This window comes from Lissotriton vulgaris, chromosome 5, assembly GCF_964263255.1.
Source record: "Lissotriton vulgaris chromosome 5, aLisVul1.2, whole genome shotgun sequence".
Taxonomy (NCBI): Eukaryota; Metazoa; Chordata; class Amphibia; order Caudata; family Salamandridae; genus Lissotriton; species Lissotriton vulgaris.
In genome coordinates, this window is record NC_141693.1 from 2,029,629,789 (window position 1) to 2,029,646,722 (window position 16,934).

The 16,934-nt window shown below is 57.1% G+C and overlaps 1 protein-coding gene across 3 annotated transcripts in view; it reads left to right on the forward strand.

Moving 5' to 3' along the window:
- CERCAM (cerebral endothelial cell adhesion molecule) overlaps positions 1-16,934 on the forward strand; it is a 202,271-nt gene that overhangs the window by 127,613 nt on the left and 57,724 nt on the right. The window lies entirely within an intron of this gene.

The window sequence follows — 16,934 nt, forward strand, 5'->3', positions numbered from 1 at the left end:
TGTTCTTTTTGCATTTGTCACCCCGAGTGGGATGGGTATGCTCAGACGTGAGTCCCAGGCTCTCCATACCACTGGAGTCAAGCTATCCTGGATGATGAGGGGTCCTAGGATGCATGTTTCCAGTCCATGGAGGACCTGGCCTGGCAGTTCGGGCCGGAATGTTCCCATTGGGTGCATGATCTAGACTGATTTGCATATGGATGGGTCCAAACTGGAATGGCATGGTGGGCAAAAAAACGATGGATTTAGGCCCAGATCTCTGTACTGGGGTGAATGTATGACATTGTTCTACATTCTGCCCATAGATTGTTCTTTTTATACTTGAGAGGTTGTCTCAAGGCCACTGATGGCCGATGGTTGTACGTGGGGGGTAGCCTGAAGAGGCCTAAGCCCGAGGGCCGCTGATGGCCGATGGTTGTAAGTGGGGGGTGCCTCAAGAGGCTGAACCCCGAGGGCTATTGATGGCTGATGAACACTCGTATAGCGGAAGTGTGCAGGGTCACCAGCAATGCCGGAGGGTGGTTCAATAAATCAATCAATCAGAAAATTTGTAGAGCGCACTACTCACCCGTGAGGGTCTCAAGGCGCTGGCGGGGGGTGCTGCTACTGCTCGAATAGCCAGGTCTTAAGTAGTCTCCTGAAGGTTAGGAGGTCTTGGATCTGCAGTAGGAGGATGGAGAGGGTGTTCCAGGTCTAGGCAGCGAGGTAGGAGAATGATCTGTCGCCGGAGGTTGCTCTTCAGATGCAGGGGACGGTAGCGAGGGTGAGGTCGGCGGAGCAGAGCTGGCGGTTCGGGGTGTAGAAGGTGAGTCGTCTGTTGAGGTATGCTGGTCCGGTATCGTGGATTGCTTTGTGTGCGTGGGTGAGGAGCTTGAAGGTGATCCTCTTGTTGACGGCGAGCCAGTGCAGTTCTCTTAGGTGGGGTGTGATAGCTGTGTCGAGGGATGTTGAGGATCATGCGGGCAGAGGCGTCTGTATGCGTTGCATTTGTTTGAGCAGTTTGGCTGGGGCTCCCGCGTAGAGGGCATTTCCATAGTCTAGTCTGCTGCTGACGAGGGCCTGGGTGACCGTTCTTCTTGTGTCGGTGGGGATCCACCTGTAGATCTTGCGGAGCATTCGGAGGGTGTTGAAGCAGGAGGATGAGACGGCGTTGACTTGCTTGGTCATGGAGAGTGTTGAGTCGAGGATGAAATCCCAGGTTGCGTGCATGGTCGGTGGGTGTCGGTGCTGCTCCCAGGACGTCGGCCACCAGAAGTCGTCCCATGCTGAGGGGGTGGAGCAGAGGATGAGTACCCCTGTCTTGTCCGAGTTCGGCGTCATACGGCTGTGTTTCATCCATTTGGTGAAGGTTTTCATTCCTTCGTGGAGGTTGGTTTTGGTGGTGATGGGGTCCTTGGTGAGAGCGAGGATCAGTTGAGTGTCGTCGGAGTAGAGTGATGTTGAGGTAGTGCAGTCTGGCGATGTTGGGGAGCGGGCATACTTGAGGCCCTGGGTGAATCCTTGGGGGGGCATGCTTGAGGCCCTGGGTGAATCCTTGGGGGGGCATGCTTGAGGCCCTGGGTGAATCCTTGGGGGGGGGGGGCATGCTTGAGGCCCTGGGTGAATCCTTGGGGGGGGGGCATGCTTGAAGCCCTGTGTGAATCCTTGGGGGGGGCATGCTTGAGGCCCTGGGTGAATCCTGGGGGGGGCATGCTTGAGGCCCTGTGTGAATCCTTGGGGGAGGGGGCATGCTTGAGGCCCTGGGTGAATCCTTGGGGGGGGCATGCTTGAGGCCCTGGGTGAATCCTTGGGGAGAATGGCCGGTTGAGGGACTCCCAGACGGGATTTCGACCAGGCCATGGTACGGACACGGCTCTGCTAGCAGTGGTAGAGGAGGCCAGAAACACTTTGGATGCAGGGGGATCAGTGGCAGTGATCCTCCTGGACCTCAGTGCGGCCTTCGATACCGTCAACCATGGGGTGCTGATACAACGTCTAGCTGAGTCGGGTGTCACAGGAGTGGCCCTAGAATGGTTGGCCTCCTTTTTGGAGGGGCGTACCTTCGAGGTTTGGGAAGGAAATGCAAAATCCCCTCCCCTCCCACTCCACTGCGGGGTGCCACAGGGCTCATCCCTTAGCCCCACGTTATTTAACGTGTATATGGCACCCCTGGAGGGTGTGGTGTCTCCGTTTGGCTTTAAGACCATAAGCTACGCGGATGACACCCAGCTAGTGGTGAGTCTTACACAGCTGGAGAAACAGCCTGAGACACTCCATGCTTGCTTGAGAGATGTGTTTGATTGGATGTCCAGGTCATCGCTCAAACTGAATGGCTCAAAAACTGAGCTGATGATCTTGGGTCATGCAAGTTTTGCCCTCTCGCCAAGCAGCTGGCCCAACTGCATGGGCACCCCGCCTGACCCAAAAAAAGAGATCAAGAGCCTGGGGGTCTGGCTGGAGCCGGACTTGTCCTTTAGGACACACGCCAAGAAGATCGCGGGCGTTTGTTATGGAATGCTCCGGTAGGCCCGTAAGGTTCTCCCCCTGTTACCAGAACTCTCCTGGAAGCTGTTAGTCCAAGGATTAATCATCTCACGCCTGGACTACAGTAACGCGCTCTTTCTTGGAGCACCAGAGTCAACGTTTAAGATACTGCAACAAGTGCAGAACGCAGCAGCAAGGCTGCTGCGGAATGTTCCGGCCAGGCAGTCAGCCAGGCCTGCTTTCAAAGCACTCCATTGGCTCCCTGTTAAAGAGAGAGTTACCTTTAAGGCCCTGTGCATCGCTCACAAGAGCATACAGGGGAAAGGACCAGCTATTCTGAAGGACATGATTCGCCTTTATAAGTCTACAAGAGCCTTACGCTCTGACAATAAACATTTCCTTCAGACTAAGAGAATCAGGAGATCCCGCTCAGGGGGCAGGAGTTTTTCTATCCATACAGCGCTCGCCTGGAACTCCCTCCCATTCTCGCTGAGGTCCGAACCAAACCTTCTCAGATTCCGGAAACATCTGAAAACGTATCTGTTCCCAGAATAACTGTAGCTTCTCTGTTTTTTATTAGTAGCCTGCTCTTGGTTTCTATAAGCGCTGGGATGCCCCATGGTAACCGTGCGCGGTACAAAATTCAATAATAATAATAATAATAATGCTTGAGGCCCTGGGTGAATCCTTGGGGGGGGGGGGCATGCTTGAGGCCCTGGGTGAATCCTTGGGGGGGCATGCTTGAGGCCCTGGGTGAATCCTTGGGGGGGCATGCTTGAGGCCCTGGGTGAATCCTTGGGGGGGGGCATGCTTGAGGCCCTGGGTGAATCCTTGGGGGGGGCATGCTTGAGGCCCGGGGTGAATCCTTGGGGGGGGCATGCTTGAGGCCCTGGGTGAATCCTTGGGGGGGGCATGCTTGAGGCCCTGGGTGAATCCTTGGGGGGGCATGCTTGAGGCCCTGGGTGAATCCTGGGTGGGGCATGCTTGAAGCCCTGTGTGAATCCTTGGGGGGGGCATGCTTGAGGCCCTGGGTGAATCCTTGGGGGGGCATGCTTGAGGCCCTGGGTGAATCCTTGGGGGGGAGGGCATGCTTGAGGCCCAGGGTGAATCCTTGGGGGGGCATGCTTGAGACCCGGGGTGAATCCTTGGGGGGGGGGGGCATGCTTGAGGCCCTGGGTGAATCCTTGAGGTGGGGCATGCTTGAGGCCCTGGGTGAATCCTTGGGGGGGCATGCTTGAGGCCCTGGGTGAATCCTTGGGGGGGGGTCATGCTTGAGGCCCTGGGTGAATCCTTGCGGAGGCATGCTTGAGGCCCTGGGTGAATCCTTGGGGGGGGAGGCATGCTTGAGGCCCTGGGTGAATCCTTGGGGGGGGGGGCATGCTTGAGGCCCGGGGTGAATCCTTGGGGGGGCATGCTTGAGGCCCTGGGTGAATCCTTGGGGGGGGGCATGCCTGAGGCCCTGGGTGAGTGATTGGGGGGGCATGCTTGAGGCCCTGGGTGAATCCTTGGGGGGGCATGCTTGAGGCCCTGGTTGAATCCTTGGGGGGAGGCATGCTTGAGGCCCTGGGTGAATCCTTGGGGGGGCATGCTTGAGGCCCTGGGTGAATCCTTGGGGGGGGCATGCTTGAAGCCCTGTGTGAATCCTTGGGGGGGCATGCTTGAGGCCCTGGGTGAATCCTTGGGGGGGCATGCTTGAGGCCCTGGGTGAATCCTTGGGGGGGGGCATGCTTGAGGCCCTGGGTGAATCCTTGGGGGGGGCATGCTTGAGGCCCTGGGTGAATCCTTGGGGGGGCATGCTTGAGGCCCTGGGTGAATCCTTGGGGGGGGGCATGCTTGAGGCCCTGGGTGAATCCTTGGGGGGGGCATGCTTGAGGCCCTGGGTGAATCCTTGGGGGGCATGCTTGAGGCCCTGGGTGAATCCTTGGGGGGGGGGGGCATGCTTGAGGCCCTGGGTGAATCCTTGGGGGGGGCATGCTTGAGGACGTGGATGAATCCTTGGGGGGGGGGGGGAATGCTTGAGGCCCTGGGTGAATCCTTGGGTGGGGCATGCTTGAGGCCCTGGGTGAATCCTTGGGGGGGTCAGGCTTGAGGCCCTGGGTGAGTCATTGGGGGGGGCATGCTTGAGGCCCTGGGTGAATCCTTGGGGGGGCATGCTTGAGGCCCGGGGTGAATCCTTGGGGGGGGGGGCATGCTTGAGGCCCTGGGTGAATCCTTGGGGGGAGGGGGGGCATGCTTGAGGCCCGGGGTGAATCCTTGGGGGGAGGGGGGGCATGCTTGAGGCCCGGGGTGAATCCTTCAGGGGGCATGCGTGAGGCCCTGGGTGAATCCTTAGGGAGGGGGCATGCTTGAGGCCCCGCGTGAGTCATTGGGGGGGGGCATGCTTGAGGCCCTGGGTGAATCCTTGGGGGGCATGCTTGAGGCCCGGGGTGAATCCTTGGGGGGGGGGGGCATGCTTGAGGCCCAGGGCGAATCCTTGGGGGGGGCATGCTTGAGGCCCTGGGTGAATTCTTAGGGGGGCATTCCTGAGGCCCTGGGTGAGTCATTGGGGGGGGCATGCTTGAAGCCCTGTGTGAATCCTTGGGGGGGGCATGCTTGAGGCCCTGGGTGAATCCTTCGGGGGGCACGAGTGAGGCCCTGGGTGAATCCTTGGGGGGGGCATGCTTGAGGCCCTGGGTGAATCCTTGGGGGGGCATGCTTGAGGCCCTGGGTGAATCCTTGGGGGGGGCATGCTTGAGGCCCTGGGTGAATCCTTGGGGGGGCATGCTTGAGGCCCTGGGTGAATCCTTGGGGGGGGGGGCATGCTTGAGACCCGGGGTGAATCCTTGGGGGGGGGGCATGCCTGAGGCCCTGGGTGAGTCATTGGGGGGGCATGCTTGAGGCCCTGGGTGAATCCTTAGGGGTGGCATGCCTGAGGCCCTGGGTGAGTCATTGGGGGGGGCATGCTTGAGGCCCTGGGTGAATCCTTGGGGGGGCATGCTTGAGACCCTGGGTGAATCCTTGGGGGGGGCATGCTTGAGACCCGAGGTGAATCCTTGGGGGGGGCATGCTTGAGGCCCTGGGTGAATCCTTGGGGGGGGCATGCTTGAGGCCCTGGGTGAATCCTTCGGGTGGCATGCTTGAGGCCCTGGGTGAATCCTTGGGGGGGGGGCATGCTTGAAGCCATAGGTAACCCATGGGGAGCCTCTTCGGCCTGCCCTGGAAGGAGGAGTCATGCTGTAGAGCCTTGGAGAGTGTAAAGAAAGAAGAGGGGTGCATAAAATAAACTTTTCAGGTGATGAATACTCTCAGGTAATACTTTGCAAAGGAGTAATAAAGTTTGTGCACACAGTGAATACAGTATATACAGTATAGGTAGTAAGCAACAAAATCCTAATGCACACTATAGCATTGAGCTCAATGGGTTTTCTGCATATAAGTACAGTAGCTTCATGGATTGCTTAGGAGGTTCCAGGGCTAGGTCTTAGATTCAGTCCTGGGGTCTAAGCTGAAACCAGATTAGCAAAAACGTTTTAGTTACTGTAGTGAATTTTCATGAATATAAAGCTGTTTTAAGAGTTAACACTTAAAAACTTTTCAATGTAAATCTCACAATTTTATTCAAAGGGGGGAAATTCAGGTTGCTGGTAAAGTATGATTACCCAGCACTGGTCTCCTAGGGCCATCTCTGGGGGCTTAACTCAAAACAGGTAGGTAATTACCTTTCAGTATTTCGTATGATTTTTAAAGAATATTTGCAGTTTTCCAAAGTAGACACTTAAAAGAAATTTCATAGAAAAGCGGACAGTGGGTTCCTATGGATAAAATACAGATTTCTAGTAAACCCGCTAGGGATTACTTTTGCGGTTCAGTACTGGGCTGAAAGGTACAGTACTGGCTTCTCCCCTGATCCCAGGTGAGTACTTCGGAATTCGGGCTTTGGCTGATTTTATAGGAATATTTTCAGTTTTCAAAACTTCACACAGAAAATTTTCGAGTCAAAAATGGGTCAATGTTATCCAATGGCAGGTAAGTGAATTACCGGTTTCCAGGTGAGTACTTGGTTGTTGAAGTTAAGGTTCTGGGCATAGACTCACGGGTCCCCCAGGGTCTGGTAAGTACAGTTAGATCGGTCCCAGCGGCACAGGGGCGGCCGGGTGCAAAGGTAGGTAGGACCAATGATATCCAATGAGGGAAAGGGGGCCTTCGGTTGGTGGCTGCTGGCCAGCAGGCCACGCGGCCCTGGGAGCTGGGCTCCTGGTCACTTGCTCAGGGCAAGGGGGGAAGTAGGATAGGACAAAGAGGTCACAGCCAGCGGCACTCGGGCAGCTGGGTGCAGGGTGCTTTTGAGCCGTCGGGCGCTCAATGTTATCCAATGAGGATCTTGAAAAGGGAACAAAGGCGGCAGGCTCGGGGACGGAGACTCTCCAGGGACGACCAGCACTTCGAGAGGTAAGTTGGGATCTTGGAGCACAGGTAGGTACCCCAAAGGAAGGCACAGGAGGCTGTAGGGCGCCAGGTGCAGGGGTGTCTTTGGGTGTCGGAAAAGCTTACCCTCGGCTGGTCGCGGTTGGGGGGGCCCCTGGTTCTGAGTCTGCAGGCGTCGGCTGGTTCGTCGAGGAGGGTCTTTGGGCACTGGACTTTGGTCCCAGTCGCCGGGGGACGTCCTCGTGGTTGTGGTTCGGGTTGCCCAGGCCCGGGCTCGGCTGGTGCAGAGTGGGCTGGTCCGGAGCTTCCTGGTGGGCACCAGGTGGATTGTTGCAGCAGAGTTTCTGCTGATGGGAGTCCCAATCGTCAAGAGGGTCAAGGCAGGCAGGTCCTCTGGGTGTCCCAAGGTTGCTGTCCGCGGGGGTCGCCGGGTTTAGGCAGGAGCAGGTTCCAGGATCAACAGGCAGGTAGGGCTGGGGCCAAGTCAGTTGTTGCTGTCCTGTCGTTAGCAGCTGCGCGGCGGGTCTTCTTCTTCTTGATCTTCTTTTTTATATCGGGATCTGAGGAAGGAAGGTCAGGGAGTCCGTAAATACTAAATTTAGGGGCGTTACAGGTAGGGCAAGGGCAGGGACCAATGGGTCCCTCTCCAGGGGTGGGTTCACCCCCTAGCCTGCTCCTCTCCTGTGGGAGGGGGGCAGGAGCCTAGCTGGGATTGGGCAGGGCTCCCCATCTACAAGATGGGCGGAACCCGGGGTCGTGCTTCACCTCGCCTCCTCCACCTGAGGGGTGGAGTTGGCATAGGTTGACACACCCTCCTTCCTGACTTGGTTTTTCCCGCCAGTCTCCCCGCCAGAATGGGGGTAGAACGGGTGGGGGGCCAGTTGCTGGGTACAGCAAATGGTCTGGAGAAGCTCTCAGAGGCGGCATGTCTTTGAAGCTTTCCCCTGTCCATCCTGGGGGAGGAGACATAGCACTTCACCCAGGAAGTGCATTGTTGCAGGCCCAGGAGAGCGGGTGCTCTCCGCCCAGTGGTCCAGCAACAAGCCTGCTGTGTGGCAGCTCTGCGTGGGTTGTAGGTTCGGGTTTTGGAGGGCATCTTGGAGATGCCCTCTCGTGCATCTTACATTAAATCCCACACTGGCATCAGTGCAGGTTTAATGTGCTGAGAAGTTTGGTACCAAACTTGTCAGTCTTCAGTGTAGCCATTATGGTGCTGTGGAGTTCGTAATGACAACCTCCCAGCACCATATACTCTTAATGGTATCACTGCACTTACAGTGCCCAGGAATGGCTCTAGGTACTGTAGGGGCACAGGGCTCATGCACCTGTGCCCACACTTCTGGCATAGGGCACCCAGCTCGAGGGGGGACTGAGGTATGCCAGGGCAGTGGGGTCTGTGGGCATGGCACACAGGGATGTGTGCAATGTCGACTCTTGTTTTAGTTCTGCACTTAGGCGCTCAGCCTGCAAAGGCAGTGTGTGGGTGCCAGGGTACAGGGCCCCTAGGGTGGAACAATAAGTGGTGCAGCCCTCAGGGGTCTTCTCTGGTCACCATTTATTTATTTATTTTGAAAGTTTTGTATAGCGCGGACAAGATCTTTGCAGATATCAGAGCGCTTTACATAGAGGGAGCATAGTCAGACAAATAAATCAATAGATCAAACAGTACAAATAGTACAAATAGGTGGCTGCAAAGCCAATCATGTGAGTAATAAGACAACTCATACAAATAAGCAAAGGGGTCAAACATGTAGTACAGATCGGTGCGGGTGTTAATAGGGTTCGAGATAGTAGTTCAAGTGTATTTAGCCATGAGGATAGCTTTTGCTTCTTTTTTAAAGAGTGTAGTGGAGGAGATAAGCCTGGTTTCGGGAGGGAGTGAGTTCCAGATCCTAGGCGCCATTCCTGAGAAGGAGCGCTTGTATGTTTTTTCCTTCCGGAATCTTCGAGGTTTCAGCAGAAGATTGTTTGTGCCTCTGGTGTTTCTAGTTCCGCCAGAGATTGTCAGTTTCTGAGCGAGGTAGCGGGGTGAGTTTAGGTGTACCGCCTTGTGTGTCATGCAGGCGATACTCAGATGTATTCTGGCTTCAAAAGGCAGCCAATTCAGGGATTTCAAGTCAGGGGTAATGTGGGAGTGCTTTTTTGACCCAGTGATGAGTCTCGCTGCAGCGTTTAGAGAAGCTCTTAGTGGTGCGGTTGTAGTTAGGGGGAGTCCGCAGAGGGCGGTGCTACCGTATTCAATTCGAGGGGTGACTAGTGCTTGTACTGCGGTTTGGAAGTCTTTGGCTGGGAGGAAGGGTTTAAGTTTCCTCAGAGTGTTGATCTGGAAGTTCGCACCCTTAGTTGCCTGGCTGATATGTTGCTGCATGTTGAGATTGGAGTCGAGGGTTATGCCTAAAGAATTTGCTGAGTCCACGATGGTGGGTTGGACATTGAGTGCGGTTAGGTGTTTAAGCCAAATTTGAGTGGTGGAGACCTTCGCTGGAGGTGAGATCAGAAGGAACTCTGTTTTCAGGGCATTGAGTTTCAGGTGATTATCGGCAAGCCAGGATGCCCTGGGTACCTAGGGTACCATTTACTAGGGGCTGACAGGTGGGCAGAGATGCCAATTGGGTATTTTGTTTCAGCATAGCTTTTCTTTTTAGGGAAGGAACACAGGCCCTGGGTACCTGATTGGCAGGGACCCAGGGCACACTCAGTCAAAGCACATCAGCAGTTCAGAAAAAAGTGGGGGCAAACCAAGGCAAGAAAGATAGCACTTTCTCACAGAGGGGATATACTTGAGGCCCTGGGTGAGTCCATGGAGAGGAGGGCATTATTGAGGCCCCAAGTGAGTCATTGGAGAGGGGGGCACGCTTCAGGCGCTGGGTGAGTCCTTGGAGAGTGGTGTGGTTGAGTCATGGGCAAAGGAAGAAGAATCCTTCCAGGTAGTGTTTCCTTCTGCTCCCTGGTTGGGTTTCCATCTGCTCCCTGGTTGTGTTTCCTTCTGCTCCCTTGTTGTGCTTTCTATTGCTTCCTGGTTCTGCTTCTTATTGCTGGCTGGTTGGGCACCTTAGATGTTCTCTCTGTTGCTTTCTTGTTGTATTTGTTGCTGCTCCTTGCTTGTGCCCTCTGCTGCTCCTTGGCTGTGATTCCTGATTCTGCTCTCGCCTTTCCCCTGGCTGTGCTCAAGTCTGCTCCCCGGCTTGGCTTATGTCTTCTCCTTGGTTATGCCCTCGTCTGCCCTCTGGCTGTGCTCTCTGGCTGGGCTCTTGTCTCCTCTCTGGCTGTGATCTCATCTGCCCCCTGGCTCTGCTCTCTGCTGCCCCCTGACTGTGCTCTCTGCGGCCCCCTGGCTCTGCTCTCTGCTGCCCCCTGTCTGTGCTCTCTGCTGCCCCCTGGCTGTGCTCTCTGCTGCCTCCTGGCTGTGCTCTCTGCTGCCCCCTTGCTGTGCTCTCTGCTGCCCCCTGACTGTGCTCTCTGCTGCCCCCTGGCTGTGCTCTCTGCTGCCCCCTGGCTCTGCTCTCTGCTGCCCCCTGTCTGTGCTCTCTGCTGCCCCCTTGCTGTGCTCTCTGCTGCCCCCTGGCTGTGCTCTCTGCTGCCCCCTGGCTGTGCTCTCTGATGCCCCCTTGCTGTGCTCTCTGCTGCCCCCTGGCTGTGCTCTCTGCTGCCCCCTGGCTGTGCTCTCTGATGCCCCCTTGCTGTGTTCTCTGCTGCCCCCTGGCTGTGCTCTCTGCTGCCCCCTGGCTGTGCTCTCTGCTGCCCCTGGCTGTGCTCTCTGCTGCCCCCTGGCTGTGCTCTCTGCTGCCCCCTGACTGTGCTCCCTGCTGCCCCCTGACTGTGCTATCTGCTGCCCCCTTGCTGTGCTCTCTGCTGCCCCCTGACTGTGCTCTCTGCTGCCCCCTGGCTCTGCTCTTTGCTACCCCCTGGCTCTGCTCTTTGCTACCCCCTGACTGTGCTCTCTGCTGCCCCCTTGCTGTGCTCTCTGCTGCCCCCTGGCTCTGCTCTCTGCTACCCCCTGGCTGTGCTCTCTGCTGCCCCCTGGCTGTGCTCTCTGCTGCCACCTGGCTGTGCTCTCTGCTGCCTCCTGGCTGTGCTCTCTGCTGCCCCCTGGCTGTGCTATCTGCTGCCCCCTGGCTGTGCTCTCTGCTGCCCCTTGGCTGTGATTCCTGGCTGTGCTCTCATCTGCCCCCTGGCTGTGCTCTCTGCTGTCCCCTGGCTGTGCTCTCTGCTGCCCCCTGGCTCTGCTCTTTGCTACCCCCTGGCTGTGCTCTCTGCTGCCCCCTGGCTGTGCTCTCTGCTGTCACCTGGCTGTGCTCTCTACTGCCCCCTGGCTGTGCTCTCTGCTGCCCCCTGACTGTGCTCTCTGCTGCCCCCTGGCTGTGCTCTCTGCTGCCACCTGGCTGTGCTCTCATCTGCTCCCTGTCTGTGCTCTCTGCTGCCCCCTGGCTCTGCTCTTTGCTACCCCCTGACTGTGCTCTCTGCTGCCCCGTGGCTGTGCTCTCTGCTGCCCCCTGGCTGTGCTCTCTGCTGTCACCTGGCTGTGCTCTCTACTGCCCCCTGGCTGTGCTCTCTGCTGCCCCCTGACTGTGCTCTCTGCTGCCCCCTGGCTGTGCTCTCTGCTGCGCCCTGGCTGTGCTCTCATCTGCTCCCTGTCTGTGCTCTCTGCTACCCCCTGGCTGTGCTCTCTGCTGCCCCCTTGCCATGCTCTCTGCTGCCCCCTGACTGTGCTCTCTGCTACCCCCTGGCTGTGCTATCTGCTGCCCCCTTGCTGTGCTCTCTGCTGCCCCCTGGCTCTGCTCTCTGCTACCCCCTGGCTGTGCTCTCTGCTGCCCCCTGGCTGTGCTCTCTGCTGCCCCCTTGCCATGCTCTCTGCTGCCCCCTGGCTGTGCTCTCTGCTGCCCCCTGGCTGTGCTATCTGCTGCCCCCTTGCTGTGCTCTCTGCTGCCCCCTGGCTCTGCTGTCTGCTACCACCTGGCTGTGCTCTCTGCTGCCCCCTGGCTGTGCTCTCTGCTGCCACCTGGCTGTGCTCTCATCTGCTCCCTGTCTGTGCTCTCTGCTGCCCCCTGGCTCTGCTCTTTGCTACCCCCTGACTGTGCTCTCTGCTGCCCCGTGGCTGTGCTCTCTGCTGCCCCCTGGCTGTGCTCTCTGCTGTCACCTGGCTGTGCTCTCTACTGCCCCCTGGCTGTGCTCTCTACTGCCCCCTGACTGTGCTCTCTGCTACCCCCTGGCTGTGCTCTCTGCTGCCTCCTGGCTGTGCTCTCATCTGCTCCCTGTCTGTGCTCTCTGCTGCCCCCTGGCTCTGCTCTTTGCTACCCCCTGACTGTGCTCTCTGCTGCCCCGTGGCTGTGCTCTCTGCTGCCCCCTGGCTGTGCTCTCTGCTGCCACCTGGCTGTGTTCTCTGCTGCCCCCTGGCTGTGCTCTCTGCTACCCCCTGACTGTGCTCTCTGCTGCCACCTGGCTGTGCTCTCATCTGCTCCCTGTCTGTGCTCTCTGCTGCTAACTGGCTGTGGTCTCTGCTGCCCCCTGGCTCTGCTCTCTGCTGCCCCCTGACTGTGCTCTCTGCTGCCCCCCGGCTGTGCTCTCTGCTGCCCCCCGACTGTGCTCTCTGCTGCCCCCTGGCTGTGCTCTCTGCTGCCCCCTGGCTCTGCTCTCTGCTGCCCCTGGCTGTGCTCTCTGCTGCCCCCTGGCTCTGCTCTTTGCTACCCCCTGACTGTGCTCTCTGCTGCCCCTTGGCTGTGATTCCTGGCTGTGCTCTCATCTGCCCCCTGGCTGTGCTCTCTGCTGCCCCCTTGCTTCTGCTACCCCCTTGCTGTGCTTTCTGCTGCCCCCTGGCTCTGCTCTTTGCTACCCCCTGACTGTGCTCTCTGCTGCCCCTGGCTGTGCTCTCTGCTGCCCCCTGGCTCTGCTCTTTGCTACCCCCTGACTGTGCTCTCTGCTGCCCCTGGCTGTGCTCTCTGCTGCCCCCTGGCTCTGCTCTTTGCTACCCCCTGACTGTGCTCTCTGCTGCCCCTTGGCTGTGATTCCTGGCTGTGCTCTCATCTGCCCCCTGGCTGTGCTCTTTGCTGCCCCTGGCTCTGCTCTCTGCTGCCCCCTTGCTGTGCTTTCTGCTGCCCCCTGGCTGTGCTCTCTGCTGCCCCCTGGCTGTGCTCTTTGAATTTGAATTTGAATTTAAACGTATTTGTTGAGCGCTGTATACCTAGTGGTTTCATGGCGCTGTGGGGGTAAGATCCTAAATCAGGTGGCAAAAGTGGTTTAGATGGTAAAAGCCTGTTAGAACAAGAATGTTTTCAAGGTACTGCGAAACTCCAAGTAAGATGCTGCTGTTCTAATGGAGAGAGGTAGAGAGTTCCAGAACAGAGGGGCGAGAACAGAGAACTTAGAGCCTCCCATTCTACTTTTCCTGAACCAGGGCACCACCGAGAGGAACAGAGAGGAGGAGCGCAGTTGTCTACTGGGGATATAGGATTCAATTTTGGACTTAATAAAAGCCGGGGATGTCCCAGCAAGAGCCTGAAACGTCATGCAGCCCATCTTAACAAGCATTGGAAATGCAATAGGTCTCGTATTAGGAAAGTTTGAGCGATTGGTATTGTAAATGACACTTTTTTTATTTATGTGTTGGTTTTGAAAATAGCAAAATTAATAGCTTTGTCAGTTACAATGTCAATAGTTTTAACTTTCGCAAATGTGACACCTATAGCATTTGTAATGCAATGTGTGTTGTATTTACGTGACTTAGATGTATTGATATTACAAATTACAATGGCTTTTAATTTTGTAAATAATTAATACTTAAATAAAAGTTATTCTAATTTATAATGGCAATACCTTAAACGTTTGTAAATAACTTTTGTGAAGATTATGTTCAGTGTATTTTATTGTGATGAAAATCCAAGAACATTGCTTTTGCACCTAAACACACACACACACACACACACACACACACACACACACACACACTCACACACACACACACATAGATGTGGTGGTGGTGGATCTGGGGGATATGGTTGTGGTGGTGGTGGATGTGGTGGTGGATGCGGTGGTGGATGTGGTGGTGGTGGTGGATGTGGTGGTGGTGGTGGATGTGGTGTTGGTGGATGCGGTGTTGGTGGTGGATGCGGTGAAGGTGGATGCGGTGGTGGTGGATGCGGTGGTGGTGGATGCAGTGGTGGTGGTGGATGTGGTGGTGGATGTGGTGGTGGATGCGGTGGTGGTGGAAGTGGTGGTGGATGTGTTGGATGTGGTGGTGGTGGTGGTGGATGTGGTGTTAGTGGATGCGGTAGTGGATGTGGTGGTGGTGGTGGATGTGGTGGTGGTGGTGGATGTGGTGGTGGATGTGGTGGTGGTGGATGCGGTGGTGGTGGAAGTGGTGGATGTGGTGGTGGTGGTGGTGGTGGATGCGGTGAAAGTGGTGGTGGATGTGGTGGTGGCGGTGGATGTGGCGGTGGATGTCATGGTGGATGTGGAGGTGATGCTGGATGTGGTGGTGGATGTGGTGGTGGATGTGGTGGTGATGGTGGATGTGGTGGTGGATGCGGTGGATGTGGTGGTGGTGGATGCGGTGGTGGTGGTGGATTCAGTGGTGGTGGATGGGGTGGTGGTGGTGGTGGTGGACGTAGTGGTGGTGGGTGTGGTGGATGTGGAGGTGGTGGGTGTGGTTAAAGTGTTGGTGGATGTGGTGGTGGTGGATGCGGTGGTGTATTGTAGTGGTGGTGGAAGTGGTGGTGGACGTGTTAGATGTGGTGGTGAATGTGGTGGTGGTGGATGTGTTGAAAGTGGTGGTGGATGTGGTGGTGGTGGTGGTGGATGTGGTGGTGGATGTGGTGGATGTGGTGGTGGATGCGGCGGTGGATGTCATGGTGGATGTGGAGGTGATGGTGGATGTGGTGGTGGATGTGGTGACGGTGGATGCAGTGGATGTGGTGGTGGTGGTGGATGCGGTGGTGGTGGTGGAGGCAGTGGTGGTGGTGGATGGGGTGTTGGTGGATGCGGTGGTGGTGGAAGTGGTGGTGGATGTGTTGGATGTGGTGGTGGATGTGGTGGTGGTGGATGTGGTGAAAGTGGTGGTGGATGTGGTGGTGGTGGTGGTGGATGTGGTGGTGGTGGATGCGGTGGATGTGGCGGTGGATGTCATGGTGGATGTGGAGGTGATGCTGGATGTGGTGGTGGATGTGGTGGTGGATGTGGTGGATGTGGTGGTGGTGGATGCGGTGGTGGTGGTGGATTCAGTGGTGGTGGATGGGGTGGTGGTGGTGGTGGATGGGGTGGTGGTGGTGGTGGATGGGGTGGTGGTGGTGGTGGATGGGGTGGTGGTATTGGATTCAGTGGTGGTGGATGTGGTGGATGTGGAGGTGGTGGGTGTGGTTAAAGTGTTGGTGGGTGTGGTGGTGGTGGATGCAGTGGTGGAAGTAGTGGTGGTGGAAGTGGTGGTGGACGTGTTAGATGTGGTGGTGAATGTGGTGGTGGTGGTGGATGTGTTGAAAGTGGTGGTGGTGGTGGATGTGGTGGTGGTGGTGGATGTGGTGGTGGATGCGGCGGTGGATGTCATGGTGGATGTGGAGGTGATGGTGGATGTGGTGGATGTGGTGGTGGTGGTGGATGCGGTGGTGGTGGTGGATGCAGTGGTGGTGGTGGATAGGGTGTTGAGGGTGGTGGATGGGGTGGTGGTGGTGGATGGGGTGGTGGATGTAGTGGTGCTGGGTGTGGTGGATGTGGTGGTGGTGGGTGTGGTGGATGTGGTGGTGGATGTGCTGGTGTATGTGGTGGTGGTGGATGCGGCGGTGGATGTGGTGGTGGTGGTGGTGGTGGATGTGGTGTTGGTGGATGCGGTGGTGGTGGTGGATGTGGTGGTGGTGGAAGTGGTGGTGGATGTGTTGGATGTGGTGGTGGATGTGGTGGTGGATGTGGTGGATGTGGTGGTGGGTGTGGAGGTGGTGGTGGATGCGGTGGTGGATGCGGTGGTGGTGGTGGTGGAAGTGGTGGTGGATGTGTTGGATGTGGTGGTGGATGTGGTGGTGGATGTGTTGGATGTGGTGGTGGATGATGTGGTGGATGTGGTGGTGGTGGAAGTGTTGGATGTGGTGGTGGATGTGGTGGTGGGTGTGGTGGTGGATGTGGTGGTGGATGTAGTGGTGGTGGATGTGGTGGATGTGGATGTGGTGGATGTGGATGTGGTGGTGGTGGATGCGGTGTATGTGGATGTGGTGGTGGATGTGGAGGTGGATGTCATGGTGGATGTGGAGGTGGTGGTGATGGTGGATGTGGTGGTGGATGCGGTGGATGTGGTGGATGTGGTGGATGTGGTGGATGCGGTGGTGGTGGATGCGGTGGATGTGGATGTGGTGGATGTGGTGGTGGATGTGGCGGTCGATGTCATGGTAGATGTGCAGGTGATGGTGGATGTGGTGGTGGATGTGGTGGAGGTGGTGGTGGTAGATGCGGTGGTGATGGTGGATGCAGTGGTGGTGGATGGGGTGGTGGTGGTGGTGGATGGGGTGGTGGATGTAGTGGTGGTGGGTGTGGTGGTGGTGGGTGTGGTTAAAGTGTTGGTGGATGGGTGGTGGATGTGGTGGTGTGTGTGGTGGTGTATGTGGTGGTGGTGGATGCAGTGGTGGATGTGGTGGCGGTGGTGGATGTGGTGTTGGTGGATGCGGTGGTGGATGTGGTGGTGGTGGATGCGGTGGTGGATGTGGTGGTGGTGGACATGTTAGATGTGGTGGTGGATGTGGTGGTGGATGTGGTGGTGGATGTGGATGTGGTGGTGGTGGATGCGGTGGATGTGGATGTGGTGGATGTGGTGGATGTGGTGGTGGATGTGGCAGTGGATGTCATGGTGGATCTGGAGGTGATGGTGGATGTGGTGGTGGGGGTGGTGGTGGTGGATGCAGTGGATGTGGTGTTGGTGGATGCGTGGTGGTGGTGGATGCGGTGGTGGTGGTGGTGGATGCGGTGGTGGTGGAAGTGGTGGTGGATGTGGTGGATGTGGGGGTGGATGTGGTGGTGGGTGTGGATGTGGTGGTGCATGCGGTGGTGGTGGAAGTGTTGGATGTGGTGGTGGATGCGGTGGTGGTGGATGCGGTGGT